This window comes from Alosa pseudoharengus, unplaced genomic scaffold, assembly GCF_046254945.1.
Source record: "Alosa pseudoharengus isolate Yale_2024_CS ecotype anadromous, Long Island Sound unplaced genomic scaffold, YU_APseudo_1.1 YU_APseudo_1.1_scf_10, whole genome shotgun sequence".
Lineage (NCBI taxonomy): Eukaryota > Metazoa > Chordata > Actinopteri > Clupeiformes > Clupeidae > Alosa > Alosa pseudoharengus.
The window spans coordinates 4463833-4477854 of record NW_027468565.1 but is presented as its reverse complement, the minus strand read 5'-3'; the positions used below and the strand labels follow the sequence as shown (position 1 = coordinate 4477854).

The following is a 14022-nucleotide window of genomic DNA, read 5'->3' as shown; positions in this document are numbered from 1 at the left end:
TCAGGTGTGCGCCGGTTATTTATGCCGCTGCTGTTGGCGGGTTGCAACGTACGCTCATCAATACGTCATCAACACGCCTCTTTATGCAGACAGGATTCGAGCCCCATTTCGCGCCCATAGACATGAACTACGACGAAGTATCTTGCTCCGCCTTAACAATAGGCTTGTTTGACTTCGGCTGAGTCTGACTTGGTCTGGCTTACTACGTAAACGTGATCTTCAGAGCCTAGCCGGGAGAAGCTACAACAGAGGGCAGCTCATCCCGGACAGAAAGGCTACAGTCTGCCTGACGTGACTCGCGGGAGACATCGCGGGAGATATCGCGGAATGTTGTTTGCAATAAACACAGCAGAACTTTCATTCTTACTCATTAAAATGAGCATGATGACTGACGAAATGAATTCTTATGATGTAGTTTAAATAAACCAATGTTGTCATACAGTTAACAGGCCTGCATTGTAGCACATAAATTCAATATCAAGTGTTTTCCCTATATGTGTGTCTATCTATTTAGCCAACAGCAGAAAATAACAGAATATCCAAACGTTTTCAGTAGGCTAGCCTACCATTGTTGCAGAAATCACGTATAAGAAGGTATCCCTTCGATTTCTGTTTATTTTCGCATATTCCAACATAAGGAGGCAGCATGAGCCTCTAGTCATAATCGTCATGAGGACATTCCTCCCAAATGGCCCTATCACGTCTTTGAACTGACGTCATGAGGGCGTGTTTCAGCTCGTGCAGCTCGTGGAAGGCAACTGCAAGATCTGTCTGCAGGCTAAGGGTGCATTCAGAGCACCTCGGAATGACAAGGACCGCCCCCATGGCTACTTTGTTTTTCCGACAGCAAGTGTTCAAGTGCTTAGCCATCGAATGTGTGACAAACACAGATGCCACAACAAAGGTTAAAACATACACTCACTAATCCTAAACAAACAATTGTATTTGCTTAAAATATAGTGTAAGATGCTCGTGAAAGAAAGATATGCAGCTTTTCAAGTGATAAAAAGGGCAAATTCCCAAGTTCACATTAAAACTGTTGGACATGAAAGGCCACATGGACTACAAACGAACTACAACGTGACGACAAAAGTGATGACGAGCCCCTAACTGGGCAACTCTGTTAGCAAAATCTAGCCCCAGTTTCCGACCTCTGACTCACACATTAAGTGACGTGAATGACGCGGAATGATGATGTTTTCACTCGGAGAAAGGTTTTTACGAAGCCCATGAACGCTAGGTAAGACTCCCGCGATATTTTAAGGCCATGTGACATGGTGTCACGGTGGTAAGTCCTTCCCCGGCTGACAGAAGTCGGACAGAATTTCTAACCAGTATGCATTGCGTCCATCCCAGTATGCATTGTGTTCAACCCAGCATGCATCACATCAAGTCAGATCTGCACAGATCTGCCGCAAGTCGAACTCCCCTACTACATGTCAATGATATAGGATGGCCCGCCAGGCTACTAGCTAGCCATTCAGAGCTCCGGAAAGTTCCCAGCTATTTTAACACCTGTTAGCAATATCTGATGTCGGAATATTCGATGGCTACCCGACAATATCTCAGTGCAAACTCTAAAATTGTTCGTCTATTAAATTTTCCACGGTTCAACACATTAGCCTACTAGAACATCGTTTGGCTGGCTTTATTCATTTCTGCCAGTTAGTGCTTTTCCCCCTGTGTATAAGTTACACTACATGCATTATTGTGTTTGACACTGAGGATAGCCTATCTGAGACGGTGGTCTAGTTTAAATGAGTTACGTTGTGAAATTGAGAATGGCACAGACTAAATCGTTTAGTCTATTTCTTTGTATTGTGAAATTAAAATGAGATATGGACTATTACAATCAATAATATTTTGAAATTAATTAAAAGTAATCAATTTCTATGAACAATCTATGTCTGTTGTGTGCGTGTGTCAAGGTAAAGCCTAGGCCTACCGTGCGCATATACTGTACTGCGCAAAAGCGCCACTTGCACCTAGGCTATTTCATTGTATCGCCTTGTTAGGCTATGCGCGGGGTGTGCCAACTTTTTATGAGATAGAGAGACCCCCTTAAAGACAAAAAGATAATTCGAGCCCTGACACACATGCATGCAAACACACCAGTGGTGGAATGTAACGAAGTACAAATACTTCGTTACTGTACTATAAGTAAATTTTCCACGTATTTGTACTTTACTTTTGACTTTTGACTTTTATCTGTACTTTTACTCCGCTACATTTCTACAACACCATCGTTCCTTTTTACGATACATTTTATGATCACATTTATTTTCTCTCTGACAAACACGTTTGTTTTAGCAGGGGGCGGGGTTGCTATTCTGGAGCGCTATGTGCCCAGCTTCTAAATCTTTGAAACATAAGCTTCTAGTCTAGACCAGGCAAAGCGTGAGCTTGTAGCCATCTGCATTCGGTAGGCTATATTCACCAGACCCATGGCTACACTGGACATGCAACTGTGTTCTGTGCCTTTCTCTGTCTGTTATCTGCAGCGTTAGGGCCTCCTCTCCGATGAGATTGCTATCCGCGGATCAGCGAAGTTACAGGCTATGCCCATGCTTCTGTCACACGTCTGATCATTTGCGGCACAAATGAATGGTAGACTATTATAGAACCGCTGGCCGAAAAAAACGTAGCATTTTCCAGATTAGGAAATATTTCTTAATTGTGTGTGTGATCAAATAAAAAGGCATAGCCTACAATTGGGGGCTAGAAATGTGAGCGCTCATTCAATGTCTATGTGCGTCTGCGCAAGTGAAACTGAACCTAATCATAAAGACACCTTTCTCAGCAACTTTTCTGTCCAATCAGCAGAATTGGCATTACGATCCACCCAACGTTTCCCTGGTCTACCCCGTTAAACTTCAGGCTCTCGTGTTTTGCTGAATGATATACTCAGCAGATCACCCTAGTAGATAACCAGAATTACAGTCTCTAGAATTGTAGGTCAGAATGTAAACTGGGCCACAGATGGTAAGCACAATTGCATTAGCTTAAAACTATCTAGTCGAGTATAACCTAAAACTAGCTTAATTAAAATGCCACAGCCCATACAAATTTTTCTTTTAGAATATAGATATTAAGAGAATAAATCATTATGCAAATACTTTTACTTTTAATACTTAAAGTACATTTAAAAGCAGGTACTTTTTACTTTTAGGGTTGTCATTGTGGTACTTTTACTTTTACTAAAGTAAATATTTCTCTGTGTATTTGTACTTTTACTTAAGTACTGAGATTCAGTACTTCCTCCACCACTGAAACACACACACACAGGTACATACACACACACAAAAACACGCCGCACATGCACACATACACACACACACTTAAAGACACACGTGTGTACACACACACACATGTATGCATACACATGCACGCATGCTCACACAGGCACGCATACACTCACATGCACGCACACACACACACATAAACACACCCACACGCATACACACATAAAGACACACCCACACATAAACACACACACACAAGCACACACACACACACACAGACAAACACACACCATTACCCCCCCCAACACATAGACACTCACAAGCAAACACACACACATACACACACACACACAGAAGCACACATATACACAAAAGCAAACACACACATGCATACACTCATTTACATGGAGTAGGAGATGGAGACAAATTGAGAAGCGTGATATATTTTTGTGGAGCAAATGTGCAGGACTGAGCGGCGGTCATATTTTGTACTGCTATACAGTTAACCTTGGTCATTTTGCAGACGTTTTTTATCCCAAGGAATTACCAGAGCATGAAAATGCAAAAAATATGATTTAAATATCATACGGAGTAAAAACAAATATCAGATATAGTTACAATAGTGTGTCTAGGGTACATACGATGGTTGTTATGCCAAATTAAGTGGTTTCTATACTGGTTGCTAGGGTAATCCTGTATGTTGCTATGGTGGTTGCTAGGTTGACATTGTGGTGGTTGCTAGGCTGTTGCTAGGGTATTTATCATGGTTGCTATCCTGTTGCTAGGGTACTTGAGGTGGTTGCAAGGCTGTTGCTAGGTTAGTTGTGGTGGTTGCTATGCTGGTTGCTAGGTTAAACTCATTGGTTGTTATATTGGTTGCTAGGTTGTAACTGTGGAAGTAGTTGCTAGGCTGTTGCTAGGGTATTTGACATGGTTGCTAGGCTGTTGCTAGGGTACATTAGGTGGTTGCTATGCTGTTGCTTGGGTACTTGAGGTGGTTGCTATGCTGGTTGCTAGGTCAAACTCCTTGGTTGCTATGTTGGTTACTAGATTGTAACTGTGGAAGTGGTTGCTAGGCTGTTGCTAGGGTATTTAACATGGTTGCTAGGCTGTTCTTATATTTTTTTATATTATATTGCTAGACTGTTGCTAGGGTATCTGACATCGTTGCTAGGCTGTTGCTAGGGTAGTTATGGTGGTTGCTATGCTGTTGCTAGGGTACTTAAGGTGGTTGCTATGCTGTTGCTAGGTTAGTTGTGGTGGTTGCTATGCTGGTTGCTAGGTTAAACTCATTGGTTGCTATATTGGTTGCTAGATTATAACTGTGGAAGTGGTTGCTAGGCTGTTGCTAGGGTATTTGACATGGTTGCTAGACTGTTGCTAGGGTATCTGACATCGTTGCTAGGCTGTTGCTAGGGTAGTTATGGTGGTTGCTATGCTGTTGCTAGGGTACTTAAGGTGGTTGCTAGGCTGTTGCTAGGTTAGTTGTGGTGGTTGCTATGCTGGTTGCTAGGTTAAACTCATTGGTTGCTATGTTGGTTGCTAGGTTATAACTGTGGAAGTGGTTGCTAGGCTGTTGCTAGGGTATTTGACATGGTTGCTAGGCTGTTGCTAGGCTACTTGAGGTGGTTGCTATATTGGTTGCTAGGTAGATGAAGTTTAATGTAGTTGGAATGACTGAACAGTTAAATAGGTGGATCGTTTAAATGGTTATATTATTTGCTAGGTAGATGAGGTATAATATAGTTGGAATGCCTGAACTAGGTAAATGAGGTTTAATATAGTTGGAATGACTGAACTAGGTAGATGAGGTTTAATATAGTTGGAATGACTGAACAGTTAAATAGGTGAATAGTTTAAAAGGTTAAATTATTTGCAGATAGTTGGAATGACTGAACAGTTAAATAGGTGGATAGTTTAAATGGTTAAATTATTTGCTAGGTAGATGAGGTTTAATATAGTTGGAATGACTGAACTAGGTAGATGAGGTTAAATATAGTTGGAATGACTGAACAGTTGAACAGTATTTTTGCATAAATCTATGTATATTTTAACCCTACTTTGTTTTTAGGGAATTTTCACTACCTTTATTCATAAGGATTTATTCTGGTCATTGTATGTGCCACACACATCATATATAGGGGGGGTTTTTCAGCAGAATCTAGGCTATCCAGATCTGCCATCATGTCATGTATTAGTACTAGCATTGATTTTATTTTGATTTTTAAAGAATTAAAATATAAAAAGCGTATTATAAAAATTCTTATATTTTGATATGTATCTCACCACAGCAAGCTAGCTCTACATGCATTTCATGTGTGTGTGTAGGGCAGACTGTCCTGAATCTGGCAATGTCATTGCCATGGTGGAGGAATTCTCTGGGGCTGAGCAATTTACAGACATATGTGGTATGTGCCTTACAGAAATAGTGATTAGTGATTGAATGACTTTTCGGCGCTCCATATCTGTGACACGAACTAACCCGACCCGACTTGACCCGAGTTTACGCGTACTCATGATTCTCTACAACTTTTTACTGCATTGCCATGAACAAAGTAAAGACAAAAAAGGTGTTTCTTTGCCGAACAATTGGGATGCAATACGAGCCTTGAATTGGATGCCATGCAGGAATTTGGTAGGATCTCAAAACGGGATTATGAACATTCTTTGCCATAGAAAACACACAATAGCGGATTATAAACATGCTTTGCTACAAAAACAGACAAAAACGTGAGGTAGTCGAGCTATATGAAGTTATTATTTTGCTGTCACTTCGTCTGTTTTATAACCCAGAAGGATGTACTTGGTATCAAATGATAGCTCCGTGTCTCCTCTTTCATCTGACATGCGTGGCATATCTATCCGATCACATGTCCGCGAGTAATTCAAACGAGAGTAATGGGTGTGCAGCATTGGTTTTTGTACATGACGTTATTATTTTGTAGTCACTTCGTCTAATTTCATAAGCCAGAAAGATCAACATACTTGTTATCAAATGATAGCCCCATGTCTCCTCTTTCATCTGATATGCTTGTCATATCTATGCGTTCACGGGTTCGCGAGTAATTCAAATGAGAGTAATGGGTGCGCAGGTGAACGCAGAGAAGTAAAGACTGTAAATATGGTGCAATTTGATTTCATTTCATGATTTTTATTTTCATACTTTAACGTACAGACAAGTGCGTTGTCTCATTGGAAAGCCCAACTTCAGCTCTGTCACACAATAAAGGTTTCATCTCACTGCGATGAACAGTTGCGGAGCAATGTAACAGAGAAGAAAGGGTGTGTTTTTTTACGCACTTTGCGTCAATCGGGTTCTAAGGGTTAAAATCTCACGTACCCCCTGGAGTGCCTTCACGTACCCCCAGGGGTACGCGTACCCCCATTTGAGGACCACTGGTTTAAAAGGTTAAATCATTTGCGAGGTAGATGAGGTTTAATATAGTTGGAATGACTGAACTATGTAGATGAGGTTTAATAAAGTTGGAATGACTGAACAGTTAAATAGGTGGATAGTTTAAAAGGTTAGATTATTTGCTAGGTAGATGAGGTTTAATATAGTTGTGGAATGACTGAACAGTTAAATAGGTGGATATTTTAAAAGGTTAAATTATTTGTGAGGTAGATGAGGTTTAATATAGTTGGAATGACTGAACAGTTAAATAGGTGGATAGTTTAAAAGGTTAAATCATTTGCGAGGTAGATGAGGTTTAATATAGTTGGAATGACTGAACTAGGTAGTGAGGTTTAATATAGTTGGAATGACTGAACAGTTAAATAGGTGGATCGTTTATATGGTTAAATTATTTGCTAGGTAGAAGAGGTTTAATCTAGTTGGAATGACTGAACAGTTAAATAGGTGGATAGTTTAAATGGTTAAATTATTTAGGTAGATAGACCATAACTGACAATTTGAATGGCTTTAATGTTTGCTAGCAGTTATGCTAACTATGTTAACAAAGATAATAATGTTAACCAAGTTACTTAGCTAACTTAGCTAATGTTTTCTAGCAGTTATTTTTTTTTAAATGCTAATAATGCTAATACTGTTAACTATGCTAACAATGTTAACTATATTAACCATGTGACTTAGCTAACTTAGCTAATCATTTTCTTATCTCTCAGTTATGCTAAAATGCTAACTATGTTAACAATGCTAACATGCTAACTATGCTAACCATTTGACTTAGCTAACTTAGCTAATAATTTTTAGCAGTTATGCTAACAATGTTAACTATGCTTACATGTTAACTATGCTAACCATGTTACTTAGCTGACTTAGCTAATGTTTTCTAGCAGATTTGTCAAAAATGTTAACTATGCTAACCATATGACTTAGCTAACTTAGCTAATAATTTTTAGCAGTTATGCTAACAATGTTAACTATGCTTACATGTTAACTATGCTAACCATGTTACTTAGCTGACTTAGCTAATGTTTTCTAGCAGATTTGTCAAAAATGTTAACTATGCTAACCATATGACTTAGCTAACTTAGCTAATCATTTTTAGCAGTTATGCTAACTATGTTAACTATGTTAAAATGTTAACTATGCTAACCATGTTACTTAGCTAACTTAGCTAATCATTTTAGCAGTTATACTAGCAATATTAGCTATGCTAACATATTAACTATGCTAAATATGTTACTTAGCTAACTTAGCTAATGTTTTCTACCAGATTTGTCAAAAATGTGAACTATGCTAACTATGTTAACTATGCTAACCATGTGACTTAGCTAACTTAGCTAATCATTTTTAGCAGTTATGCTAACTATGCTAACTAAATTAACAATGCTAACTATGCTAACCATGTTACTTAGCTAACTTAGCTAATCATTTTTAGTAGTTTTGCTAAAAATGCTAACAATGTTAGCAATGCTAACTATGCTAACCATGCTAACTAGCTACAGTAGGTAGGAGTCATAGTTGATGACAAGTAACAGTTACAATGGCTGAACAGTTAAAAAGTTCAGTAGTTTAAAGGGTTAAATTGTTTAACAGTGAAATATTGTAGTGAGGACTTTTATTTTGAAACAGTTTTTGGCAGAGGAAGCAGTTGAACAGGATGTGTAGTCTTAATAGAGCCAGTTTGTATGCTTAAAGCCTGAGACTGGCAGTTGATCCAGGTGGCCTGACCACCTGGCATAGGATTCTAATTGCTTAATGGCTCTATTGTGATGTCATCAGCCCAATGTTAAGTCTATGGGGAAATTTTGAGTAGTTTTTAATTAATAGTTTAAAAAGTATAAAAGTTACAAAGATGAAACATACATAGCACTCATGTCCTAAGTAAGACCTACGTAACATAGTTTGAATGAAGTTTCTACGTTAAACGGTTGAAGCTGCATTTAACGCGTTAGAAGAAGAAGAAGAAGAAGAAGAAGCCTAGGAAGAACAGTACAGTGCATTTTTTATGCACTGTAATAAGAACAGCGATAATAGTCCATTGCATTTACATGCAATGCAATAAGAAGAACAGCGATAATAGTCCATTGCATTTACATGAAATGCAATAAGCAAGGTGGTTCAGTGAGTAGGCCTATTGTGTGGCTATAGCCTACTGTTGAAGTAGGTCTAATCTTTTTTTTTTTTAGCTAGATGGTCGGTCCATGCTTTTCTTTTTTATTGGTTGGATAAGTGGTCCTTCGCCAGAAAAAGTTTGAGAAACACTGTACGTAGACCCAAGTATTAATGTTTTACTCCGCCATGCTAGATGGCGATATGCGCCCAAACGCAACACATTCCCCAAACACTCCATATAAGCTAACTTGCTAGCGAACTTTCCATATTAGCTTACTTGCTAGCAAACTTGGCATCATCAGTGTAACTAGTTAAATAGATGACATTATTTGCTAAACATTTTCTTATGGACATTCTGGGGATGTTAATTTGTATATGTATGAGAGAAGCTTTAACTTCTGGGTATGTAGTTTCGTGTTGCAGCCACAGGGTTGCAGCAACAGCACGTAGACTAGCCTACAGGAAAGCTGCTGCGCATTAAGTCGTTCGGAATATTTTAAAAACGTAACAGCTAGATATTCTGTCTTCTCATTTTGTAGACGAAAATGAAGAGAGATTTTATCTTAGTTTTTATTTCATGCAAAGTTTGTCTGAAAAAAAATGTTAGTCTCATCTTTTTTCGTCAACAATAATGCATCTTAGCATGCATCTTAGTCTGTGTTTTAGGACATTAGTGCAGTCTCGTCATCGTCTCACCTTAGTCATGAAAAAAAAAAGGTAATTGACATCTCATCTGACAAAATTAACACTAGCCTACATTTCTGGCCAGGTCTGAACTGGAGTCCTTTCTTGAAATTGTTAAAAGATTGGATAACAAAAAAGCTACAACATTGCTTAAACATTACAATAATGTTCTTGTTAATTCCCCTTGTTAATTGTCTTTTTTCTTTTCCTGTTTTTTTTTTTCATTTATTTACTTATTAATTTTTGTCTTTGTTTTGTGCAACTTGTAATTTTATTTTGTATAATTGTAACCGTACTGTTTCACTTTTGTATTATCTTCATTTGTATATTTGTATTATGTCTTTAATGACATTGTATGTAGATAGATAGATAGATAGATAGATAGATACTTTATTGATCCCCAGGGGAAATTCAAGGTAGTAGCATACAGACAACACACACACATTCACTGACAGCAGAAAAAGTAATTAAAAGTATATAATATAAAAAACACAACTAAGCAATAAGGAAAGCAGAATATAAAGAATATACTAAATATACTAAAATACAAATTATACTAACTAACACTTAATCTAAATCAACTCTAAAAACAGTATCCACATAGTGGGTGATTAATCAATCAAGAGGCGCTTGCAATGACTGAGGCAGGGACTGAGCCTGTGATTCTCTGTGCATAGTAAGGTAAGGTAAGGTGCTCTGTGTGAGTGAGTGCCATGGTGATAGTGCAAATGAGTAAGTCCAACAGTGCAAGAATAAAGTCTATATATCTATATATATAACTATATTAAAGGGGTGATAGAATGATGATATAGGGTATTTTGTGCTGGTCCTTGAAGGTCTCTGAATAGGGTGTGTAACATTGGTTGGGCTGAAAATGGCATATGTGCTGTTCTATGTGCCCTAATGCAAGCCTGGTTGAAAGCCCTAGAATGAAACGAGAGGTTTTCTTCCTTGTATGGTATGCTCATGAATATTTATATAAACTGCGTGCTGATTGGTTGGTTTACAACGAGGGAAGCTCCCGAGCAAAGACGCAAACATGGCCAACAGCACTCACTGAAACAGCCAAGGTGGAAATACTATGGAGACATAGGTGTTGAACAGCATATTTGACCCTGAATCAGAGGAAGAATCTGAAATAGAGGAGCAACCAGTCGCCCAGAGATTGGAAATGACTACTTCAGAGTGGTAAGTTTTGTCATTTACTTTTCGCCACACGTAGCCCAGTTAGCTAGCTGTAATACTACGTTAGTGTCGTAGACTAAGCTAAACATTAGGTTCATTTTTAGCATTGTAAGCAACAGAAGTTATTTATTTGCACACAAACAAATGTTTTACAACTTGTACCCTTGTGCAATTTTTGTCGAGATGTCCAGTTAGAAGCTAGCTGAAAAGTTCGTAGCCAGTCGTGGGCAGTTCAGGCTATGCTGTAACGGTAGTGAAAGGAGTGCTGCTTGCAAGGAAAGTAGCTGCTACTCGTTTTAGTCAGTAAGTAACGTTATATTCTCCTGCTGAATAGGTAATCTGATTAGGAGTTACATACATTATTGTAGTGGTAATATGCGATCTTACAACAGGACGTCCAGTTAGCTGGGCAGGAGCTCTGTGCAGTTCGTAGGCTATATGGCTGAAGTGAAACGAGTAGCCTACTGCTCGCGTCAATGAAAATATTACGTTTATGTCAGTAGGTCTAATGTACTCGTGTAACTATCCTGCTGATTAAGTCATCTGATTATCGAGATTTTTACCTTCTTTCCATGTATACTGTATGATCTTACAACGGGACGTCCAGTTAGCTGGGAGCTCTGTGCAGTTTGTAGCCTATGGCTGAAGTGAAACGAGGTCAACGAAGATATTACTAGGCCTACTCTCGTTTGTGTCAATTCAAAAACACTTTTATTTATCCCCATTTACATACCATGGAGTAGAGTACAATAATCAAAAATCCTATAAATATCACTGTTTAAAATACAGTAGGTACAGTCAGTAGGTCTAATGTAATCTTGTAACTATCCTATTGACATCTGATTGAGATTATTACCTTCTTTCCATGTAGTAGCCTATGTGATCTTACAACTCTGGTAACTAAAACTGGAGACATTTACTTAAGCTACTTTGTGCTTCCTGCTCATTCAAAATTACGAAATAACAGCAGGGAAATTATGTTTGTTTTTACAGGTTATGAGAATGGCCCAGGTTCCTGAGGAGCTGACCTGAATGACCATCATGGCCTCGATCCGTTGTGCCTCTATATTTATTCTTTGCAAAATGCAATGAATATTTACAGAGCTGACCATGGCCGTTTGAGAATCAGAGGGAAGGAAAGGTGAGGACAATTTGATACAAGTGTTAGCAGTTACAGTATATAAATAAAATATTTTTAACCAATACACATTTATTATTGGTTCAGCATATTGCAAAAACACAGTTTGATCAACAAACAAAATGACAAATTTGCTTTTCCACCCTGTTCTCGTTGCAGGCAATGAAGTGACTTGGCCTACAGGTCTTTTGTGAGCAGGTGCTGGGGTTTCCTTAGAAGAAGCGTCCGTGTCATGATCCCCTTGTGTGTGGTGCTACGTATATAGAGGGAGCGTCCGGATACTTCAGGACAGTACGTTGGATTCAGACCCCTTGTCGACTGAACCGAGACTCATGTTCAGCAACAGCATCCTCCATGGAAGGTCTGTCATGCTGAGCACACCAGTCTTGGGGCACAGGAATCCGCTGGACGGCATCCCAATCAGGAAGAGGGTCTTTGATGATCTCGAAGAGGACAAGAAAGAGGACTTATATTGGATACTGTAACACAGTGCATTGTAGGCTGTATACTGTACAATAAACAAATTATATGGCCCTGAACATTGTGCTTTGTTTACAGTACTGACGATGATTGACACCAGTAGCATCAGGTCTAAGACAGCCTGTTGTGTGTGAATCAATAAGTTATTTTTAGTGCCTATACTGTTGCACATTTTGATTTGTTGTTTGTGATAAAAAAAGTATATTTTATTAAACTTACAAATTGTTTGGCAAGTCTGTACATAGTTTCTCCTTGGCTGTCTTCTGTTGTGGGGACTCAGCATTCTCATTGAAGTGCATGGCTGCAAGATAAAAACCTAAACCAAACAACAGAAATGTTGTAACACAAGTGAAAGTCACTTTTGCATGCACACACCAAGCTGTTAACTCACAGCAAAAGCATTTGCTAATATTCTAAGCCCCACAAGATGCCACACTTGGAGCATCTGTTTGGCATGCTGCGTTTGTCATGTTGTCATTCTTGTAATGTTCTAAAATAAGAACGTGCAAATAAATCCATTGTATTTAGACAACACAGTTTTCAACATATCGACTAGATATCATTTGAATTGATAACGTGAAGTTGTTTCCACTTCTGACGTCAAAAACGTAGCAGCTATGTGGGTTATATTACAACTTAGCAACCAAACTATCGTGTTACTCAGCTTCAGTTAGCTATCTTGCTGAGAACATAACCTGTCAGAGATCTCGACAAACATGCATAGTAAAATGTAGGTTAACATGACAACACGGGTTTTATCCGAATGACACACAGGAAAATTAAATAGCCTTGCCAATGAACTAAATCACACATTCTACTTCCTAGATACACGTTAGCATAACTGCTTAGCGACAAAATAATACTTACAGCATGCGGTTGTGATGACCTTACGGTCGGAACAGCCCCTCGTTTCAGTAACAGCAGCTTAGCAAATCCATCTTTAAACTGTCCAAGGTTTTGCAAATTAATAACGGAGTGTCGAACTTTGCAGGGATCTTCTGGTAGAAAAACATTATCCATGCCCCTCGAACTTCGAATCCTTGGGAAGACTATGGAGTCTCCGCTTTCTTTGTAGCCTAAGTTTCAGCCTGGAACACTGCATTTATGACCGTGGCTCATTTTTCGATATTCTTGAAGAACTGTCTGCTTTATAATTCCTGTGGAAGTAAACGAGCAGGCAGCTAAACTAGTGTTTGTCTCATCTTCGCTCTCCATTCACGTTCCTGGGCTCAGAGCACCAGTGGGCTGGTCTGTATGTAAATTTTGAGGCGTGACAAATGTACAGGCCAGAGCCAAATAAGGTACCACCTGCGAGTTTGCGTAAACTCGCAGCTTCTTTTGGATTCGCCCGTTTTATGGCGGGAGTTTCGAATTGTGAGATTTGCATAGGAAGGAGGTGTCGATGGGGTTTTGAAGTTCTCTGTATCTCCATTTCACCCACTGAACTATCGCTATTGATCTATGACAAGGTAAACTCGGTTTTGCATTCTATGACCCCTTTAAGAAAAGGTATAAGTGTGGCCACAGTTTGGCTGTGGCATGGAGGGAGGGGTTATGCATATGTGCTAATATAGCACGCAAACAGTGAGGCAGAAAGACAGTGGTAAAAAGTGGCTAGTGGACAGACAGTATCCAAACATGGAGGGGGTGAAGAGGCAGACAGACTATGCAGATAAGTCTATCTCTCCTCTCCCCTTAAGTCAGTGTTTCTCAAACTTTTTTTCTGGGGACCCACTTTTTGAAAATGACAGACTATCGCGACCGTGACTGTG

The 14022-nt window shown here is 39.0% G+C and overlaps 1 long non-coding RNA gene across 1 annotated transcript; it reads right to left on the bottom strand.

Annotated features, from left to right (window-relative positions):
* Positions 1-10275: 10275 nt before the first annotated feature.
* LOC143139118 (uncharacterized) lies at positions 10276-13695 on the bottom strand. The gene is made up of 3 exons (XR_012990339.1): positions 13118-13695; positions 12470-12566; positions 10276-12213 (listed from the first exon to the last, which is right to left on the bottom strand). It is a non-coding gene; the product is annotated as an uncharacterized LOC143139118 (long non-coding RNA).
* Positions 13696-14022: the final 327 nt, after the last annotated feature.